We start from the raw sequence: 18,650 nt of genomic DNA on the forward strand, positions 1-18,650 counted from the left end.
TGTCCAGGGGATCTCTGGACAAAGACTGAGTTTGGCTTAGCCAGGCTTGGAGCTGGTAGCATTGATTCTGTTCCTGGTTTTCTCATCTCAGGGAAGACCCATACTCCTGATAAATTTCATTACCAAGGATTCCAGGAATCCGTCCACTTGGCCAAGGTAGCTAATTTTCTGGGTTCCTGAAATGACTCCCTGGAAGCACAAAAGCATCACCCATTTATTTATTTAATTTTTTCCATGACAATAATAATTTTATAATTTTAATATTTCTTTTATCATTTTTCCTTATTACAAAAGCAGCATACAGTCACTACAAAAAAAGCAGAATAGGGAGATAAGAAGAAGATAGTACTTGGCCTCCTGGTCTCCCCGAGACAAGCACTGCTGGCCTCCTGGGGAATGGCCCTTCAGAGTTAGAAATCAAAGTACACGTGGAAGGAAATCCAGCCATTTGTGGAAGATTGATAACAGACACCAATCTCTAGAAGGACTTTCATAAAGGACTGCAAAACTGCTTGTGGCCTAGATGGATGTCCCCAACCCCTTGACTGGGAAACAGTTTTGTTTGGTCATGCCAGGGCCATGCCTGCCAGCTTCAGAGCAAAAGTCACCTGAGCCAAATGGGCCAGGTACTGAGAAGTGACTCACTGTCCTAAAGGGAGAAGCCTGTGCCACAGGTCTCACTGCAGGAGGGCTTTCCTCCCCTCCCTGCTGTGCCCAACCTGGAAACACACCCGAGGAGGTGGTGGAAGAGCCAAGGTCTTCCTTGTCACTTGGACATGCCCTAACACTTGCCCACCAGGCAGCAGCAGAGCTTTCCAGCCAATGGCACAGGCATTGTGGCTATTTTCCAAAGAGCCAGGCCTTCCTGCTACCAGTCCAGAAGTCTCAGGTGGAGTCTGGGTCCACCTGGTGGGCATTCACAAGGGACTCACCTGCCCAAGTGCTAACAGTGCATGTGTGCCACTCACCAGCCCAAGCCAGGGGCTAGGAGGGGGTGGCCCTGATCTATATGGCACCTAGACCTGCAGCCACAGGCACAGTTGGGACTTTTTTGTCTTCTTTCTAGACCTTGTCAATATCTGGATTCATCTTATTTGTAGGCTTTTAACAGAAGCTCATAGAAGGCAGCTTAAACAATCCTTCCTCCAGGGAGCCTTCCCTGACCCCCTAAGGCTGCTGAGCTGGGCTCCCAAGGCCCTACCTACTCCCTTTCCCCCACCATCTAAGGATATTTTCTGGGTTATTGCTGCCTTGCTCCCTCCCCAATTCCTAAGCCCCTGAGAGCAGAGGCCATGTCTGTCTGGTCTTCTGCTGATACTCCAAGACCCAGCACAGTGCCTGGCCCAGTGCTGGGTCACAAGGAACATTTCTTGAGTGAACAAGCACATCAGAAAATGAAGAAAGAGATGGAGACCAGGGAGACCTCAGTCCAAACCCACTACCAGAGACAGCTTCATGTACTCATCTGAAATCCACAGAGTAGAGAGCCTATTTTATGTGACTATTGGGAAGATTAAGCGAGAGGAGGTGTGTCCTGCTAGTTGCTAGCAGGGCAGACAGGTTGTGCTAAAGCACGCTGCCCCTTCACCCCACCATCCCCTCAGGTCAGAGTTCAAGGCTGGCTTCCCTGGGGGACAGGAGAAATTCCTTCTGGGCTTCTGCTGTGGCAGTGAACCAGTCTCCTGTGGGCCTGCCCCAGGCCTGTGTCAAAGCCTGTGTACCCCCCACTATGCACCTTCCTGCCCCTGCCCACAGATGGCAACACCACTAGGGCTGAACTTCCCCCACACCTGCGGGCCTGCCCCAGGCCTGTGTCAAAGCCTGTGTACCCCCCACTACGCACCTTCCTGCCCCTGCCCACAGATGGCAACACCACTAGGGCTGAACTTCCCCCACACCTGGTCCCTATGCCAGATGTTCCTTCATGCTTTGACCAAGGACCCAGAGACATGGCCAGATAAAGACTTCCCTGACCTCGCTCTGTACAGATGCAGGCACCTTCCTTCACAGCATTACAAAGGCTCTGCCTCACACCAGGATTGCCCTGTGAAGCTCCCAATCAAAGGACCCTGGTATGAGGCAAGATGGGATATGCACAGGCCTCCTGTTCATCCATTGTCCTTTGATGGTTCCATAAAAAGAAAGGGGTCCTGCTCCCGCTGAGGGGCTCCCACACTCTACGTCTTATTGAGGCTTCTCTCTTCGGCATGTTTCTGTTGGATCAAGTGCCAACAGTGGCTGCCTGTTTTCCCAGATGGTCCCAACTAGTGGGATCCAAGATCTGAGGCTCCTCTCTAAGGGTTCCCATAGCCAGGACTATCAGTCTCAGGGCAAGGCATACACTGCTGTCCACTCCTGCCCCAACAACATACACAGGGGAGGTCAGGGAGAAGACAAATGTCTTCACCAAAAGCCTGCAGGAGCTTAGCTGCTGGAGCCATCCTGGTCTCTGGAAAGCCTCTATCTTTTCATCAGCAAAGTGGGATAAGTCAGCATTTTAAAGAGAATTTCATAAAGCAAAAGAAGTCTTCCCCAGTGGCCAGAAGCAGGGAACATGGTGAGCAAAGGTGTCCACGAGGAGCGTTAGCAAAGTCACAAACGGGATAAGTCAGCATTTTAAAGAGAATTTCATAAAGCAAAAGAAGTCTTCCCCAGGGGCCAGAAGCAGGGAACATGGTGAGCAAAGGTGTCCACGAGGAGCGTTAGCAAAGTCACAAAGTTCTGGAAGGTTAGCGTTGGCAGGATCCTTTGAGAACACGAAGTCCTCTTCCCTCACTGGACAGAAGGGAAACTGGAACTCAGAGAGAGAGGGGACTAGCCTAATGCCACACAGTGGGTCAGTGGGGGAGCAAAACCTAGAGGTCATACCTCTTACCCCCCAGGCCAGTGCTGGTTCTCCTCGCTGCTGCTTCAGATGATTTCCAGCTCACCCAGGACCTAACTTATCCTCATCTTGAAAGTGTGTAAGGAGAGAAGATTCAGATAACCAACACTTCATACAGAGAATTGTGGACCTCCCACCCCCAGCCTCAGAAACCCTAGCTTTCTTCCATTTTGGGGGGATGGAATCTGGGGCTCTAAAAATGTGAGAAGGATCAGGGGTGACTCACAAAGTCTGATTGTCCACCTCACTAGCACAGGTAGCAAAGCAGTCCTTGAAAGAGAAACCCAAGGAGGAACTGAGTCCAGGAACAGGATTCCTGAGATGCTCCAAACAAGGCTGGCTGGGACACATGACAACCTCAGGAGGGCCTCTACAAGGACACTAGGGAAGAGACACCTGGCTACCACGGCCCACCCTCCTGGCCTATCAGGAACCCCTCATTACCAGATGCAAACCCCTGGGGAAGTCAACCCAAGGCCAGCTTTGGCCAATTCCCTCACTGAGAGTGGTGGTGGCCAATCAACCTCTCCCTGCTCCTTATTGGGCCCACAACCCATCAGACCAGGCTGCTCAGAAGCAGCTGCCCCACCACCCCCAAGTGATTGCTACAGGTATCCTGTGGCCTGTTCCCCCCTCATCTCCCAAGGACAGCAGAGGAGGGCTGGCCTGAGCACTGCCTTCACAGCTTAGCGAGCTGTCACTTCAGTGCCATGATGGAAAGTGAAAGTCACTGCCCATCTAGACAGGCAGGCATTGCTCTCATGAGTATTCATCTGGGTGAGAAGTCCCCAACATCACCATTTAGACCAAAAAATTGAGGTTTGAGGTCACCTCAATTGGTGGAGCCAGACCGAGGGAGATGCCTTTTCCCGCTGAACTGTTTGAAAGTCGGTGCATTGATCATTTGAGTCTTGGATGACATTGGATGTAGCTTATTTCAGGTTCACACAACACAACCAAGTGATGTGGGAGGAAGGGTCTGGGAAGGCCTGATAGTCAGCCTCAACCCACCCTGTCCTCTTGCCGGGATCTTGATTTCACAGGAAAGAGTTCAAGAGCAGAGTCACAGTAGAAAGTGAGAACAGGTTTAATGTAATGACTTAAGAGATACAGATTTCACTGAGAGAGTGTGGCCTAGCTCTGGAGACTGAGCAGGGCCCACACCAACTTTAACACAAAAGTAAGAAATACACACTTATAGTTTAATACAGAGTGCAGGCTGGCTCAAGAGAGTGAGGAAGGAACACCCCAAGGGTTGGGTGTGGGTGTAAACAACCCTGCTGCTTTCTGTTTTTTTGTGGTAAGCAAGGATAAACTGAAAGTGAATAAAGGTCAGACTGGACCTCAGCCCTAAGGTCTAGGCTCTCTGTCTACCCATACCTGCATCTAGGAGTTTTTGTAGAGCTCCCCTCACAGCCTTCCCAACCCCTACTACTCTCAGCCCCCTAGTGCAACCTGTACCATCCTCCCTAAGGCCATGGGGAAAGAAGGATCTCAAAAGGGCAGTAGCTGCCAAAGTCCCAGGTGCCTCAGATCCTCCTGGAATACTCGGTCAGCTCTGCCTACTAGACAGTGGGGGTCTGGGCCATGCAGCTAAGAGATGTTTCCCAGAAATTATCAGAAGTTGGTCCTTGATGGGGAGGAAGAATGTTGGGGAGAAGAGGATATCCAGATAGAGGGCACCTTGTCTGGGGCCATCCAACCACCTCCACCTTCAGTACTACTGAAGTCTCAGTAGTCTAGGATATGAGATAAACAAGGGAATTGCTAGGTGGTCTGTCATCAGGAAAATTTCCCTGGATCTACGTGGATTTTATTCGCACAGTACAGGGAACAAACTCATTACTTGGCATTTTGTGGCGGGAAAATGTGAAGATAAGAGGAACATAGTTTGAGCCCAGAGTTATCCAAGATTGGGGCTAGAATGTCACCTCATGGTATTGAATATGCACACACTCACACACAAACATATAGGGCTCAGAAAAAGGTGGAACCTGCAGATAATTACCACAAAAAGAGGAGTTTCTTGATTTTACCAACAAGAATGCCTCGGTCAGGGACTTAGCCTTCACCCTGTGATACCCCATGTCACCATGGAACTCTGTAGAGAGTCCCCACCAAGAAGAAGGCCCTCACCAGGTGGACCCCCAGACCTTGGACTTTCCAGCCTACAAACTGTGAGAAATAAACTTTATTTTCTTATAAATTACCTAGTTTCAGGTATTGTTATGAGCAGTAGAAAACAGACTAATACAGAAAATGGGCACTGAGAAATAGAGTGTTGCTCATAACAAATACCTGAAATTGTGGAAGTGGCTTTGGAACTGGGTAATGGCAGAGGCTGGAAGAATTTGAAGGAGCAGGCTAGAAAAAGCCTAGATTCTATTGAGGAATGAGAAGACAAGAAGACTAGGGAAAGTTTGGAACTTTTTAGAGATTGGTTAGGTTGTGGTAACTGGAGTCTGATAGAAATATGGACAATAATGGCCATTCTGAAGAAGACTCAGATGGAAATTAGGAGGAGCTTATTGAAAATTGGAGCAAAGATCACCCTTATACACTGACAAAGAACTCAGCTGCATTGTATCCATGCCTGAGGGCTTTATGGAATGCAGAACTTAAGTGTAGTGAATTGGGGTATTTGGCAGAAGAAATGTTCAAGCAGTGAAGCAGCCAGGCTGCTGCATGGTTGCTTTCAACTGCTTACATTAAACTTCACAAGGGGAAAAAATGACTTAAAGACAAAATTTATAATTAAAAGAGAAGCAGAGCATAAAAGTTTAGAAAATTGACAGCCTGGCCACATAAGAAGCAAAAGGTGTGTTTAGGAGAAAGCGGAAAGGTTGCTGCAGAGTGACTGCAGTTGCTAAAAAGATTAGCATTGCTAAGAGGGAGCCAGGTGCTGTGCTTCAGGACAATGGGAAAAAGACCTGAAGGCATTAGAGATCTTCAAGCCTGCTGCTCCCATCATAGACCCACAATCCTAAGATGGCAGAATGGAGTCCAATACTGGCCTAGAGGCAACCTCCATATTCTTGCTACCTGGGATTGCCTCAGGACTCTGCTCCCCAAATTTTGGCACAGTGCTCCTCAGCTGCCCCAGGTGCAGCTGAATCCACCACTTTGGAATATACAAGCCATAAACCTTGGTGATGTCCACATGGTGTTAAAAGTCTACAGGCTTGCAGAATGCAAGAGCTGTGGAGGTGTGACAACTTCCTTCCAGATTTCAAAGGAAGTATGAGAAGGACTGAAGGCCCAGGCAGAGATTTTTTACAGGAGCCACTTCAGAGAGCCTCCAATAGTGTGATGCCAAGTGGAAATGTGGGGTCAGAGCTGCAGCAGGCCCTCACCAGGACCATGCCTAGTGGATTGTTGGGAGTGGGGCTGTCATGGAGACCCCAGAATTGTAGAGCTGCCATTGTGTAACACCAGCCTGAGTGAGCTGAAGCATGGACTGAGCCCAGGAAAGCCATAGGATGGGGCTGTCCAAGGCCTTGGGGCCCAGCCCCTGCATCAGTTTGCAGAGGATGCTAGACACAGAGTCAAGGGAGATTTTTCTCTAGCTTTAAGATTTAATGCCTTCTCTGCTAGGTTTTGAACCTGCTTTGGGCCAGTTATTCTTTTCTTCTTTTCTGTTGCTTCCTTTTGGAATGGGTTTGTGTACCCTATGCTTGTCCCACCATTGTATCTTGGAAGAAGGTGACTTTTATTTGACAGATTGGATTTTGGACCCCCGAGTTGGTGCTGGAATGAGTGAAGACTTTGGGGTGTGGGAATGAATGTATTTTTATGTGAGAAGGACATGAATTTTGGGGGTCTAGTGGTGGAATGCTATAGTTTGAATGTTTCCCCCAAACTCATGGAAGCTTGGTCCCCATTGTAACAGTGTTAAGAGGGTGGGAAATCTGGCTATAGTATTTAAAAGGTGGGACCTTCAGTAGGTGATTAGATCATGAGGGCTATGCCCTGATGAATGGATTAACCCATTCATTGATTAATGGATTAATGAGTTATTAATGGATGAGTGGGTTATCAAGGAAGAGGCACTGGTGGCTTTATAAGGAGAGAGTAAGCATATCAACACACACTCTCTCCTTGGCCATGTGATATCCTGTGTCACTTGGAGACTCTTCAGAGAGTCCCCACCAAGAAGTTTCTTACCAGATACATCCCCTGGACCTTAAACTTCCCACTGTCCAAAACTGTAAAAAATAGATTTCATTTTCTTATAAATTACCCAGTTTCAGGTACTCTGTAATGAGCAACAGAAAACAAACTGATTACCTATAGGTCAAAGAAGCAATGTGGTGTTTCTGCCAGCTGCTAAGTATGTCTATTCCAATTATGCATTTTGGAACTGGGGAAATAATCACAGAATGAGTTTGGGAACTCAATGTACCCACGTGATATAAACCTGAGCTAAAACTCCGTTGATCACCTGACCTTCATAAGCCCCTGCTCTGACCGAAGGGCCACAGTGATTTTTTGGTTTCTTGTAATTAGTGCCAGTTCAGAGCCAGTATCCAGTAGTCTCTGAAAGTTCTGATTATTTTCTTTTCCTCAATGCACAATTACCATGGTTAAAGATCATAGGTCCCTTTGGGGAAGGCTGGGAGAAAAATCAACAGCATAAATTTTCAGTAGGGTACCAAAGTCCTTCCTCTAGCGGACTCAGCCTCCCTTTTATTCAAGGAATTTTGGGTCAGTAAACTGGTTGAGGTCTGGGAATTGACTGAGGGGCCATAACTCTGTTTTTAGAATTCGAGTTAGACTTTTGCTCACTTGGTCTAGAACTTTTCTGCTTATACAGATAAAGTAAGAATTTAGTGGGTTTCCTGTCTGTTTCACTTTGGGGAATGCTGAGATCAACTATTTAATGCCCTAGGTCTACACAAGTCAGACTATTTTGATTGCTGCTTTGACTCTGCTCTTCATTATGGTAACCATGCCTACTTTGCCTTTGTTGGTTTAGTACCACTACTTGGCCCCTGGCACCCAGGTCCAATTACTCCCTTGCATTTAGGTTTTTCAGTTTAGTGGCTGTGGTTCCCACTGTAAGTTCTAGCCTACAAGGAAGAGTGGTCATGGAGCTCTTCAAGGATGCTGAGGCTTTCCTCACAAAGTAGGCAAAGTAGTGGTGAAAGGCTTGTCTTCTGGGTTCTTGCAGTGTGAGTGAGTAGATCTTCAATGACATATCCACTCAAACATTCCAATCTCTCTACGTGTGTGGGTTGATTGAATTGTGTTCCCCAAAGTTCATATATTAGAAGCTTAATTCCCACTGTAACTGTTGAGGGTGGGAAATCCTATTATGGTAATTGAAAGTTGGGGCCTTGAAGAGGTGATTAGATTGTAAGACCATGCTGTTGTGAATGGATTAATAATGGTGGTCACGGTGTCATTCTGAGGGCTTTAAAAGGAGAGCACATGAGAGTCTCTCCTTCTCTGCTCCACCATTTTCTACCATGTGAGACCCGAGCATTGCTGTAAAGCCACCACCAAAGAAGACCCTCACCAGATGTGTTCCCTGGACTTTGGACTTCCCAGCTTCCAAAACTGTAAGCAGTTAATTTTATTTTCTTACAAAGTACTCAATTCCGTGTATTTTATTATCAGAAACAGAAATGGACTAATACACTAAGTCTCTGAGTCTTTTCCTCTACCTTAAAACAAAAGAGGTTGGGCATTTCCAATTTACTCATGGTGGGTGATCTTTTGGTCTGTGTTTCATCAATCAATAAAACAAACTTTTAGAGACTCTTTTAACTCCCTGAGCTGCAACATCAAATGCAGAATCAGCTTAGTGAGCCCATATTAATAAATTAGATGTGATCCTACTTTATGTTCCTTGCACCATTATCCCTAAGTTTTGGTATCCAACACAGGTTCTCCTGATTTCTGCAGTATAAATAAGGAAACTCAAGTAGTTCCTTTGGGAGTGTACTGCACCTCCTATGGGTCCCACTTTGTACCTCACCTTTAGGAACTTGCTGGGGCTTGAGTCTAGTTCTAGGTCTAGAAGCAAAGAGGCGTAGTTGGGGTGGGTCCTGAGGCAAATCAGCATTCTCAGGCATGGCAATTGCTTCAGGGGAGGCCGTTACATTTTCCTTAGGCAGTGTAGGGTTAATCCCCTTAGACAGAGGTAGAAAGGCTGAGACCACTGTGTATGGCGAGGCCTATACCACTGTGATTGGGGAGGCTGCTGCCACTGTGGATGGGGATGCCACTGCCGTTGGGGTGGGAAGGACACTTTTACAGGGCGTGAGGTAACCTTTTCCATTGGCAAAGAAAACTCATCAGAATTTGGGGATTCAATGTCCCCAGCTTCATCAGTGTCTTCCCATACCTAATCATCCCAACTTTTGGGGTCCCATTCTTTCCCAGTCTATGCTCTCGTTGTTACAGTAGACAGTCTGCAAGGCTGGGAGTTCACCTTGTGCTGTAGTTCAGCCAATGTCACAATGAGATTCTGTTTGATTTTCAGTAATTTCGTCTCAGTGGCTGTAGGAGTTAAGACTGTTCTTCAGGGCATGCCTAGAAGCTTTTAGATCATTTATGTGATGCTTGAGCTGGGAATTTAAATCCCTCAGCTAGCCTTTTTTTTTTTTTTTTTTAACCACGTTGTTTAGGGACATTAGAAAAAATCAACCAATAGTTTTCCAAAAATGTTTGAAAGTATCATATAGTCACTTAGCTCCTTGCTTCATATAAGTGATTGATTAAGAGTACCCAATGCAGAGAGCTGGGAGTGCCAGTGCTCAAGGGCAGGAGAAGATGGATGTCCTAGCATTTTCCCAGCCTGGGGCTTCAGGGAAGCCTTTCCCAAGGTGGTGATGACTTGAGATGGGCAATGGGAGGATGTCAGCATGAGGTAGGGGAGGTAGGTGGTAGGGACTAGGGCAATCCAGCAAGTAGAACAGCATGAGCCAGTTTACAAAAGTGAGAAATCCTAAGGGGACGGCTTTAGAAGTCTGTGGTGACTGGAGTCCAGGATGTGAGACTTGCTGACAGAGCATAAGGCCAGGGAGGCTTGAAAGAAGCAGGAAGATCATGAAAGGCCTAGTCCACCAAGATTTTGACTCTGGACTTCAACCTTGTAGGGAATGGTAGACCTCTGAAGGGTTTAAAGTAAGCCTGTGACGTCATTAGCTTCGACTTTTAAATAGGTCACTTGGGGCTTCTCACCCTTCTCTCTGTGACGTCTCCTTATCTTCGTATCTTGTGACTCAAAACCTACATGTGATTAAAGTGGTGCCTGTAAAAACAGGAAGTGTTTGTGGGCTGACAGTTGCACATGTACTGTCTATCAGTCGCTGTGAGGCAGGTCAGTCTGCTGGTGAATATTAGGGACCATTCTCTACCATGGTCCTTGCTCCTCCTTGGTCTTTCTGCGGGTAAGTCCACCCCTTCCACTACCTCCCAGGCTCTTCTACCTGCCTTGCACACTTGTTTGCTCTAGGAATGGACAATTTTCACTGAAGGTGCTGCCTCTATGGGAGCCAGGCTCTGTGTGTGTGTGTGTGTGTGTGTGTCCATGCATGCACACACATGAATGTATGCATGTGTGTGCATGTGCTATAATCTTGGGTCATGCAGGTCCTGACTGTCCTTCTGCTAATGAATCATAAGGAGGAAGGTAAGACAAGTCTTACCTTATAAAATGTTCATAATTCCTCAATTCAACTCTAGAAACATCTATGGAGGCCTCTTGTGTGCCAGGTCTTATGCTGGGTGTATGGCTGAGGAAAAGGGGGTGTCAGTGTGACACAGGAAGAAATCAAGGTGGGGAAATCCTGCTGCTGACAGCATAGTGTAGTAAACAGAAGGTAGACCTTCAGATGCACCTGGGTTTTAATCTGGACTCTTCCACTTCCTAGCTCATGACTTTCAGCAAGTTTCATAAGTTCTTTGAGTCTCATCGTCTTCATCGTAAAGTGGGTATAAAGGAATACCTACCTTATAAATTTGTTGGGAGAGTAAATAAAATAATGTGCGTCGTGTACTTGACAAAATGTCTGGCTTTGGGATTTATGTCATGTGTCTGATCCCTTAGTGTCTCTCCTTCATTTGAATCTAGAGTCTTCATCGTAAAGTGGGTATAAAGGAATACCTACCTTATAAATTTGTTGGGAGAGTAAATAAAATAATGTGCGTCGTGTACTTGACAAAATGTTTGGCTTTGGGATTTATGTCATGTGTCTGATCCCTTAGTGTCTCTCCTTCATTTGAATCTAGAAACTGGATTCAGACCAGGAAGCTTGACACACACTCCTACACCTAACTATGGGGCTAAACCACCCCACCTTGCTTTACTTTATTACTCAGATATTAATTCCTTTTCACCTTCTCCTCTCCTTGGGGAGCTCATGGACTCTGGGGAAAGACACACCACAGGACTATTTGTATGAGGCAGTAAATGCTGAAAACAAAGGAAACCAACAAAAGCACAGCTGAAGGAAACCATGGGTAAGGCATGGCTGGGCCAAAAGTAAGGAGCTTAGATAAGGCCGCAGCAAGAAAGTAGAACCTGAACTGGGCCTAATGAGTTACTGCACTGGAGAGTGCAAGGGCAAGCAAAGCCTCTTATTCAAAGTGGAATTCCTCCAGGCTAGATTTCAGGTTTGGCCCAGTCTGGGGAGAGCAAGATCTGTCTGGTGTCAGCGCCACCCTGCTGTGGGATGCTTCCCAAGCTTGCTGCAGGTGGAGCCAGAGTACTTCCACGGAAGAAAAGAACATTGTGCTGTGCAGTGGATTCTGTGGTGAGTGCACCAGGATGCTGCACGTCCCCCGGCACAGCATGCACCCTCCCGCAAGATGGCAACCACCCTCCCACTCCTCGTGACCACAGTTATTGTCACAGGACTTCTTGGTTCAACTTTTGGTAAGGAGCCTCGTCACCTGGCCTAGGAAACAGTGATTTAGCCATTGCTTCCAGATGTCAAGTTCGAATCGGGACCAAGATCCCTCCGTGAGCCATGCTGCCTTTTCTCTCTGAACTACTGTATAGCAGGCCTTGGTCAGCTTCAGACTTTCTGCCTCCTGGGATTGCACCTTTGTGTTGCAGTAATACTCTAGCAGAGATGGGTCATGCTACTGAGGAATGGCTTTTAAAATTTCTCTACCAGGGTTTTGACTAGTTTTGGTGATGGTGCAAAGATGCATTAACTGATTTATTCCAGTGATATAAAGTATCTTTAATAGTACTAATAGTGAATTCTAATAATTCACTATAATTATAGTGAATATAATTATAGTGAATTATAATTATAGTGAATTATTGGGATATAGTGAATACTCACTATAATTATAGTGAATACTAATAGTAAATAGTATTTACTTGCATTATTTCATTTAACCCTCACAAAATCCTAGAAGATGAGACTCCCTGTTTCACAGATGAGAAAACTGAGACTCAGAGAAGTTAAGTGACCTGCCCAAGATCACACAGCTAGTACGTGTTAAAGCAAGTTTGAATGCAGGCAGTCTGACTAGTGCCCCAGTAATTATACTCTTCTCAAGTGCAGTATGGGCTGGGTTCTCAATGACTGCCCCACTGACCACCTTTAAACTGTGTTGGATAGAACAGCACTAGTCTTCCTGCTCCAGAAAGATGTGTTCCCAGAAATCCTGGCTGAGCCTCGGAGGAGCTGGCTTCTGTTTCAGAAATGGCTGGACAAACAACTCTGGGATGCTGCAAGGCAGTTTCTGCTATGGATGGGGTTGGGCTAAGTGAGCTCTGGTTCTGTCCTGTCTACTGGCAAGACAGTGTGATAAGGTTGAATGTCCCTCATGTCGATTCTTAATTCCCACTATGGCATTTGAAAGGTGGAGCCTTTTAGGAGGTGATTGACCATGAGGACTATGCCCTCATGAATGGATTAATCCACTTATGGATCGATGGGTTGATGGATGAATGCGTTATCATGGGAGTAGCACTAGCAGCTTAACAAGAAGAGGAAGAAGCACGTTAGTGCACTCTCCCCGCTTGCCATGCGATTCCCTGTGCTGCTTTGGGACTGTTCAGAAAGTCTCTGCCAAGAGGAAGGCTCTCACCATATGCCCTCTCTAGACCTTGGACTTCTTAGTTTCCAAAACTGTGAGAAGTAAATTTCTTTTCTTTATAAATTACCTAGTTTTAGGTATTCTCTCATAAGCAACAGAATACTAATACAGAATAACTCAGAGTAACAGCAGGGATCACCTCCACAGGTGCCTCCCAAGAATTTCCTTACTCTCAGTTTCCCTTAGCATCTGCAACCCTTAGGATAGCATTTACAGAATTATTTCATTACATGTTAATTAGTTCATGCAAATACTGAAGAACACCACTCTGGTGTAAAGAATAGGGCACTGACTTATGCTGTAGTTCTATAACTAGCCATGTGGTCTTGAGCAAATCATCTAAATTCTTTGGGTCTCTGTTTTCTTATTTATAAAATGAGGATAATAATTCCTTCCTTGAATCACTTTCAGGCCTTTGGTGACCTTCTGGCTTAGGCTGCCCTGAAACTTCTGTTCTGTATCTGCAGGGCCAGGCACTTCCAGAGAGCACTTGGCTCCCCTAGTGGTAACTGGGACCCTAGGGGGGGTCTGTAACTCTATCCCTGCAGCTGCTGTCTGAACAGCAGGTAGAGAGCATCTTATGGACTTCCCGTCAGTCCCCATGGCGATCGCCAATGTAATCATGGTAGAAGCTGGAGGGCCAGACACCTTTTACCAGGCGGAAACTCGGTACTGGAGTTGCTTGAGTGTTATGGGCCCAGGCCACTCCCTGTAGATCAGCAACCTGAGTTGGGAGGATGCAGGGCCCTATCAGGCACACATTAACCTGAGGAGTTTCCGCATCATCCACACCTGGAAGTACCATCTGCAAGTCTATAGTGAGTGTCTTGGGGACAGCAACAGGGGGGTGGGACAGTGTCCATCTCTCAGTTTTATAACCTATTGGTAACATTTATAATTTTCTTTGTAATTACAAGACTCATATATGCTCTGTGTAAAATAACAGGGGGGTGGGACAGTGTCCATCTCTCAGTTTTATAGCCTATTGGTAACATTTATAATTTTCTTTGTAATTACAAGACTCATATATGCTCTGTGTAAAAACGTGGGCAAAATAGAGTTGCCTTGGAGAATCTCTTGTAAAACGTCGAGGCCCAGGACTTGCCCCAGACCAATTGAAGCAGAGCTCCTGGGCAGTCAGTGGGCAGAGAATGGGATTTCAGGCCCTGAGAAATGAGTTTTGCCACATCTGTTTGTGTGATTTTGAGCTTTCTCATTGCTGAAATAGGAACACAACCTGCTTGTGAGAGTAAAAGGCATGTGAAGGAGCTTTGTAAAGCTCTATACAGATGTAGGGGGAAGCTATTATCACAGTCCTTAAAGAAATTTGAAAAATTTTTAAACAGGGGAAACCACAAAGGAGCAAGAGGGGTGGGTGTCAAGCACACACAGCTAAGGTCTGACTGATTTGGCCAGTAAAGAGACAGTTTATTACTTATATAAAGAGTAAAAGGAAGACTAACCAAAGGCCCCATCTCCCTGGGTCCTTGTCCCACACACCAGAAAGGATGACACTGAAACAAAAGTGGCTGATGACTGCAATGTGAGCTGTGGCGTACCCTGATGCTGTGGGGCCAATTCTAAACTGCAGGAAGAGGTTTCATAGTCTGCAGCGCTGTTCTGAGGGGGCTGGGGCGGGAAACCCCACACATCATTAGAACCCCAGAGGCCAGGAGGAAGTCTCACGATCCCATCCCTGGAAGATGGAGAGGCGGGTGGGAGATGGTTTTGAGGCACTGCCTCACAGACCACCCATGGACTTGTGTTCTGGGAGGATCACAGGCATTTTACCAAGACTCAGACTAGCTGTGGTTCAATCCTTTGCCCGAGGGAGATGTGCAGGGTCTCAGGGTGCTATGGCAGAGCCATTCCCCTACAGTGGGTAGGTAGGAAAGGTGCCAATGATGAATGAGGGTGGACATGGAGAAATTAACTGATGGAGGGAAGATGAGAAAACAGACTCAGAGAAGTTAAGTAATCTGCCCAAGATCACACAGCTAGTACTTGTTAAAGCACGTTTGAATGCAGGCAGTCTGACTAGTGCCCCAGTAATGATACTCTTCTCAAGTGCAGTATGGGCTGGGTTCTCAATGACTGCCCCATTGACCACCTTTAAACTGTGTTGGACAGCACAGCACTAGTCTTCCCGCTCCAGGAAGACGTGTTCCCAGGAATCCTGGCTGAGCCTCGGAGGAGGCTTGGGTTGTGTGATAGGAAATATTCCTATTGGATGAGGGCGTAATTTTGGTGAGAGAAGATGGCATTGCTCCCTGGTCAGGTTGACACGGCTGGGGAGAAAGCAGGTGTGCCATGAATCAGGCCTGGGCTGGCTGTGGCCTGTTCCTCCAACAGGATGCAGCACACTGGGGGTGAGGCTACTGGAACCTGGGTAGGCTCACTCACTAGGTTGGGCCCAGTGCTGGTGGGAGAGCCCCTCTCATCAGCTGATGGTCATCCTGGCAGGCTGAGCTCAGCGTGGAATAGTGCCGGCCAGATTCTGGGCAAGAGACAAGGCTATGCTTACAGATCAGCAGTGGAGGTTTCCAGAGAGCCCTTCTCTCTGGGTTGACACTCCAGCGGCAACAGAGATGATAATGAGCCAGGTTTTTATCCTTCACAGGGTGTTTCCCAAGTTATTGGAGCCTCACAACAGCCCTGCCAACTGGTAGGACAGGGGTTTTTATTTCTAGCCTAAGGAAACGGACACACGTATGACACAGAGGTAGAACGTGGGAGATCTGGGAATAGAACTCAGGTATCCTGATGCTGTACACTGTGCCCTGGTTCTCCAGGTTTCTGGTATGTCACTGTATTTATCTGCCTGAACTAGAGAGGATGCTGAGGAGAAAAAGGGCAGCAGAAGTCAAAGGGGGAAGGGTTTGCATCCCAAAGCTTGCTCTGTAGAAGACACTCTGGGCCCATGTGGACTTATTCTGCACAGTTGAGCTGCCCTGGAGCTGCAGTCAGGTGGGCCATGGGGCTGAGCTGAACAGCAGAGCGGCCTTCTCTCACATTCCATGACTTCATCGAGCCTGTCTTAGTTGACTGCTGTCTGCAGCTGCACTTGCTTCCCCCATGTCCTCCTGGCCCTGGCCTGGGGAGGCGGGTGGGCAAATAATGGCAATGTGGACTCCTTAAGAAGAGTAGTTGGGTGCATGGCCCTGGAGAAAGAGGAGATGGGGTGCAGGTCCAAGAGAAAGTGAGGCAGTAGGAGGAACTTCAAAGGCACAGGGCCACATTCCCTGGGAGACTTGCTCAGCATCTGGAAGCTCAGAGCACGCTGCAGTGCCTTTAATGGGGAAAGACGTAGTGACAACACAGTCCCATGCTTATTTTCCTTTATTTATTCAGTGCAAGCATGGAAACCCAGGCTCTGGGGTCAAATCCACTAGATTTGGGTTTTGGATTCACCATTTAAATAGATGAGACTTTGGGGCAAGTTATCTAAGCATTCTGAGCCTGTGAAATTGAATAAATATATCGTTTCCCCTACTTGCTTCATGGGGTTGTTCTGGAAATCAAATGAGATATTAAGTGACACAGCCTTGTAAAGTCCAAAGCTCCAGAACGGGTGTGGGCAGATCCTGCTTCTGTTCCTCACAAGTATCCAGGATGATGTAGGGTTTGGGGTGGTGATGCCTTGTGCTTTCTGTCCTGTGAAGTGGAGTCCCAGAGTGGTTTCCTGGTCCTCAATTTGTTCCCTTTTACACACACAGAGCAGCTGGCCCGGCCCCACATCACACTGAGACCCAGCATGGGTGAGAATGGACACTGCATCATCATCCTGACATGTGTGGCAGAAAGCCGAGAAGGCACTGTGACCTAAAGCTGGACATCCCTGGGACCCCAGACTGTTGTGTCCCATGGGGGGGTCTGTCCTCAGTGTCTCCTTGAGACCAGGGGACAGTACTCTGACCTTTACCTGCATGGTCAAGAACCCGGTCAGTAACAGCAGCTCCCATCTGGTCTTGGTGCCACGCTTCTGCACAGGTACCTGGCTCTTCAGTCTGCCTGGGGCCCCAAGCATGTACCCTGTGCTCCTGCTCTTCAGTGGGCAGAGAAGGTGGAGGAAAGAGTCCTGGTCCCCCTCGCCCTGGGGAGAGGGGGCTAACCTCCTTGACAGGGTGGCGTGAGCCAGAGGTGGGTGGGTCCGTGTGGTCTTGAATGTTACCAGCTTCTATGGGAGTGGAAGAAGACCCACTGGAGCTGATTGGACGGCTGAAGGGGTTTGGGCAGGAGAAGCTAGATGGGGCCTGTGGCTGTTCTGAATGGGTAGGGAGACACTGATGCTGAGGCTGTGGTTTCCCTTCTTTGTCTGTAGGGTCAGGAATCCTGGCAAAGGACACAGTGGGAGAAGTGGTGATTGGCACCCTTGGAGAGTCAGCCACTTTGCCCCTGGAGGTCCTGGCAGAGCAGGTAGAAAAGGTTATGTGGAGCTCTTGAGGGCTTGTTGCTGTTTTGCAACCAGGACCAACGGGCAAACCAGTCCTGGTTGCTGAGACTCGGGGACCCTACAGCAGACGACTGAGCATCCCCCTCCATGGCTGCTCTCTTCAGATCAGCCCCCTAAGGCTGCAGGACTCTGGCCCCTACAGAGCCTGGATAACTCTGCATACTCCCCCGATCAATATCACTAAGGATTTCACCCTACGTGCCTATGGTGAGGAGGAGTGGAGGGCCCCACATTTGAACTTTGACCTTTCCTCTCCCCATTTGGCCAGACCAGAGTCTTCTCACAGCTTAAACCTTCCTTTCTTGGCACAGAGTGGCTGCAGGAGCCCAATATAACTGCCAGCTCCCGGATCATGAGGGATGGGACCTGCTTCGTCACACTGGCCTGCTCCCTGGAACAAGCTGGGGAGGATGTTCAGTATAACTGGGACCCCCATGTTCAGGGGGCAGTTGTGTCCCATGGGGGAACCAGTCTCACTGTGTCCTGGAGATCTGGGGACAGTAACAGCTACTGCTGCACTGTCAGGAACCCCATCAGCCAGAGCTCCAGCTCCATCCCAGCCAAACCCCTCTGCTCAGGTAATGGCTTCCTTCTGCGAACCTCTCTTTCCTGGCAGAGCTTGGTCCAGGTCCTCATTATCCCTGCCTGCCTTCCTCTTAGATCTAGGAGGCATTGGAGAAAAATGCGGGGTTGGGGTGGGGCGTTAGTTTGTAGCAGGGAGTGTCTCCAAGGTTGCAGGAGATGAGGACTCTGGAGCCACCATCCCAGCATCCTGCTTTGTCCATTTTCTCTCTGACCGCCCCAGATGCTCAGTGCCTCAACCTGCTTCAGGCTCAGCTGAAGGTTGCAGGAGATGAGGACTCTGGAGCCACCATCCCAGCATCCTGCTCTGTCCATTTTCTCTCTGACCGCCCCAGATGCTCAGTGCCTCAACCTGCTTCAGGCTCAGCTGGCCATCTGGCACATTCATGGGACTCCCTGAGGGAAGGTGCTTCCCCCATCTCCACTCAGTCCTGCACAGCCCACGGAGGGGGGATCCTGGACCTCCTTGGCTCTGTTCTCAGAGAGGTCTCAGCCCCTCCCCTAGAGCTGCTCTGAGAGGCTCCTGAGGCTGTGCTCCTGTGGTGGGCAAGGGTGGCCACCCTGGCTTCTGGCCCTTTCCAGCCAGGGCAGGAAACCATCTTAGTCAAAATGCAAGGTGGAGATATTGCAGGTTTGGTTTTAGACCAACATAACAAAGCAAATCTC

At 48.0% G+C, this 18,650-nt stretch overlaps 1 pseudogene; it reads left to right on the plus strand.

The window, feature by feature from the left end:
• The first annotated feature begins 10,181 nt into the window (after positions 1–10,181).
• LOC103606605 lies at positions 10,182–18,384 on the plus strand (annotated as a pseudogene).
• The last annotated feature ends 266 nt before the right edge of the window (positions 18,385–18,650 follow it).

Source organism: Galeopterus variegatus, unplaced genomic scaffold (assembly GCF_000696425.1).
Source record: "Galeopterus variegatus unplaced genomic scaffold, G_variegatus-3.0.2 Scaffold6725, whole genome shotgun sequence".
In the NCBI taxonomy this organism is placed as follows: domain Eukaryota; kingdom Metazoa; phylum Chordata; class Mammalia; order Dermoptera; family Cynocephalidae; genus Galeopterus; species Galeopterus variegatus.